We start from the raw sequence: 3,982 nt of genomic DNA, 5'->3' as shown, positions 1-3,982 counted from the left end.
GAGGCAGAGCCTGGGTTCAGACCCACACCTGCTGGGCTCTGGGCTCTGTCAGCCTGCTCAAGTTCAAGGTGGGTTGTTGGGCAGTAGGGCTGGGGGCAGGGGCCAGAGCAAAGCTGGGCTTGGGCCTTGGAAAGACACTTTTGAGAGCACCAGGTATGCACCCAGGAACTCGACCTGTGATAAAGTATGCATAGAGAACATGCCCAGCCTGTGCTCCACACTGTCACTGCCACCGCTACCCTCCCTAGGGGGTGCTGTCTGCCTCTACTAGTCACCTTGCCAGGCCCAGTCCAGACAGCTTGAGGACACTGGCTCATCCTGTAGTCCCAACCTCTTTCCATACAGAGAGCACCACGCGGCTGGTGACACATATCACACACCCCTCACAGCAGCACCTCAGGACACTGGGGCATGGGACAGAAGAGCTGCAACCTCTGTAGAGGGTTGGGGGACATTCCCTAGTCACCTTGCTCCAGAAGGGACCTTGCACATGAGCCTCTCTATCCTGCCACAAGTGGCTGCTGGGGGTGTCATGCAGGACCATCACAGACCCTAGGTCCAGGCAAGATCTTGCACAGGTGACGTCATTGCTTTGGGATTCCGATTTCCCATCTGAAAATGGGATTATAACAGCCCCCAGGGATCCCCGGCAGAGGAGCTTAGGTGTGCGAGGCACTGGAGAGGTACAGAGGTGCTCAGGAAGCTGTGGCTCAGTCCAGCGAGGGCCCTTGGGGCACCAACAATGCACATTTTACAAAGCACCCCAACACAATCTGGGAGATGAATCTCAACGTCGCACACCACACAAGGGCTTCTCTAGGACATCACTCCTCCCATCCTGCTTCTGGCAAAGGCACATAGTTCGCTTTGGGCAAGATCCCCTGGTCAGAGGTACTGGGGGGTCTCCTTGCCCTTGGACACCTGCACGTGGAAGACTGATACTCTGTCAGGTGCTTGGGCTCCAGACACCTGTGAACATGCACGTATTCTTACATAAGCACGTGTTTTCTTGTGCACCAAACACTGTACGTGCACACAGGCCTCTTAGCCTGTGAATGGGTGGTTCACCTGGCTTCCTGCTATTACTTCCTTTGACCTTGTGAGTGGGCTTTGGGACCTTCATTTGTCCAGTCTTGGGGATCAGAAGTCTACGCACCCAAGACCTAAAGCATTTGCTTTCCGAACTAGGATTAGGGGTCTGATCCCTGTAGGGGTGGGACCTGCTTTCACTCATCTCTGGGTCTATCCCTAAACCACGGCATGACCCAGAAAGGCACCTGAAGAAAACCTATCCAAAATCAACAACTCACTTCATGCGACTTGGAGTGAGACAAGAATCTCAGGACTCCTGGGCACTCAACATACTTGGAGAGCTTCCGAGACCCTGATGGACCCCAGAGGCTGGGCTGGAGGGCATGTGTGCTATCCCAGTTTCCCTATGAAGTGACAGTGCTTCTACCCTTTAAGAGGCGGTGAAGAGCAAAGAGGAAAATGTGCAAGTCTCCTAAACAAGCAGAGAGGGGCTCTTTAGGGTTCCCAAGAAGAGCCCCTGACCCACATATTTCCCTCCAGTGCTGCGAGTCACCATGGTGGATCTCCAGTAAGAACTGGCATGTGCTTCTTCCAAGAAACTGGCCCAAGAGAAAAATCCAAGATGGTTCTCATGAGGTATCTTGTTTGGGAACACCAAAGAAGATGAATTTGTGTGTGCACGCGCATTACGTTTTCTCAGGATATGTCTTGCAAAACCACACAGCACAGATTGTTTTCTGCACAAAGATAAGAAAGGCTGACCCACAAGCTAATTGAATCATGCAAATAATTATTTAGCCACAGGAGAGATTCCAACAGGCAGGCAGAATATCCACGTGAGGGAGGACAGCTTTGGAGGGCAATCTATTTTATAAAGTTTACCCTCACAGTATAACGGCCTCAAGATTAATGGGAATGATGGCCCTAGACCTTGTTTTGCCTGGCTGTAGCAACTGAAATAGTAAAGCAGTTGTATTTATCATAGACAATTTGCTGCAACTGATTAACATTAATCTGATTTCCTGTGAGTCAATTTCCTTGAGATATAGTAAACAGGCCAATTACCTGCTATGAACCTCTTTTATTATTATAAAGATTTAGATATTAGTGACAGGCATGTATGTAAATATATGGACTTTCTTACAATTTGTATAAAACAAAAACAACGTTTAATCTAGTTCAAGGATTTTTAGTTCGTCTTACAGATTACAAATTTAGAATTTAAAAAAGTTGCAGGAGTTTTGTTTTCCAATGGCATTCGAGGCCCACCCTTTTTGGATAAACTTTCACTCATCTTTAAAAACTGCAGTTAAAGAAGTCAGGGAGGCGAAGTGAACGTGACAAGGTTCTGGTTATTAAAATACAATTTCAAAAAACAAACAATTTTCCACCTGACAAGTTCCAGAGGCATCGCCAGGTCATGAGAACGTGAATGCCAAGGACTGGAGACGGAGTCAGACACGCCCTCCTCCCTGGTGTGTGGCCTCCTGACATTCCCTAGTTCTCTTAGCATCGTTTGCTGATCTGTGAAGATGAGAGTGTTTTTCTTGCGGTGCTATGAGCTCAAAAGGATGGAGTGAGGACTTGGGGTGACGGCAGTGGGGTGCACAGGGCCTCCCAGGGAGCTGCTCAGTCAACAGCTGTCCCCTTGCTCAGCCTCGCCAAAGCCTCCCAGTGGCCATGTGCTCCCTGGCCCAGGTCTGCCTCCTCTTGAGGCTTCCCCACTGCCTGTGCTGGCTGCCTGGCTAAGCAGTAAGAAATAGCATCGAAATTTCATTAATCATGAAAGCAAAAAGTTTATTCATGTTTGAAACTACATGTAACTACCACGAGGAAGACTTTTTCAATCCAGGGTGTAATCCAGTTAGAAAGGAACACGAAACATTTTTAATACATTAGAATCACTGCCACAAATTATTTTCATGACTCAATCAGGTTCAGAATCGCATACAATACAAAAAGAGAAAGGAGGGGGTCCCCATCACACAGGGTGAAATATACAGTACTGAATACTGAAATCTGAATGCATCACAATTAGTCGCCGCTTTTTTTTTTTTTTTTTTTTTTTTGCATGGGTTAGTAACAAGATGAGGAACATTCAAAATGTTTCGCAGTATTTACAACAGTTTTACTGATCCTGTGTTAAATTAAGACCCAATGTTTCCACTCTCATTTTTTTAAAAGTTGCAAATGCAACCCTGATTTTTCTTTTAAAAGATTACAATGTACATTACATATTTATGAAGGGAAACAAAGAGTTAATTACAAGATGCAAAAAGATAAGAAAGAGACAAAACTACAGGTGAGTATTGTTCAGAGGTAGTAAGTGAGCACTCTAAGCTACAGAACATGTTGAAATTCTATTGGTTCTTATGAGTTCGCATGAGGTAATAAAGCTGTGTTTTGATTGGTGAGATGTATAAATACTCTTTTGCTACACTATATACAACACTCCAGAGAGCAGGGCCTTCTGCGGATGCCCAGAGGACAAAGCAAACCTTGACAAGTCTGTGCAGCACCCAGTGCACACTGTAAAACCCCAGACAGGTCTCGTTTTCACCTCCATCAGCAGCAAGTAATCTTCATCTCTCAGAACAATCTGGATCCATAATCTCATTACCAAGCAGACTCTGGGTACTGGTGCTTTCAGAGAGAAAAGAGGCTACCAGTCTCTGATCTAATTATAACGTAAGAGATCACAACCCAAATGTGACGAGGAAGGTTCTTAAACACAACCATCATTAACAGAGATAGCCAAACAGCTCTTTTATTCCAACCCCATTAGTGACATGAAAGAAAGACAATCAAAGTCTGCGCTGGAAATATGTAAGGAGTTCAATTTAGGTGAGGTGAATCTTTGCATCTGCTCTAACGATTGAGGTTTAGCATATATTGTACTTTTTACCCTTAAGGCCAAGTAATTGGCAACTGTGAAACCATTAATGTAAAA

At 45.8% G+C, this 3,982-nt stretch overlaps 1 protein-coding gene across 4 annotated transcripts in view; it reads right to left on the bottom strand.

Moving 5' to 3' along the window:
- Positions 1 to 2,803: 2,803 nt before the first annotated feature.
- Positions 2,804 to 3,982, bottom strand: part of Pbx3 (PBX homeobox 3) — a 206,277-nt gene continuing 205,098 nt past the window's right edge. For all 4 annotated transcript variants that reach the window (XM_058581763.1, XM_046451726.2, XM_046451724.2 and 1 more), the window contains one exon: positions 2,804 to 3,982. This exon is cut by the window's right edge and continues 368 nt beyond it. The gene's annotated coding sequence lies outside the window, so the exon portion shown is untranslated.

Source organism: Marmota monax, unplaced genomic scaffold (assembly GCF_021218885.2).
Source record: "Marmota monax isolate L192 unplaced genomic scaffold, Marmota_monax_Labrador192_F-V1.1 WCK01_AAM20220418_F8-fsc00020, whole genome shotgun sequence".
NCBI classification, from domain to species: Eukaryota; Metazoa; Chordata; class Mammalia; order Rodentia; family Sciuridae; genus Marmota; species Marmota monax.
This window is presented reverse-complemented; position numbering and strand designations above follow the sequence as displayed.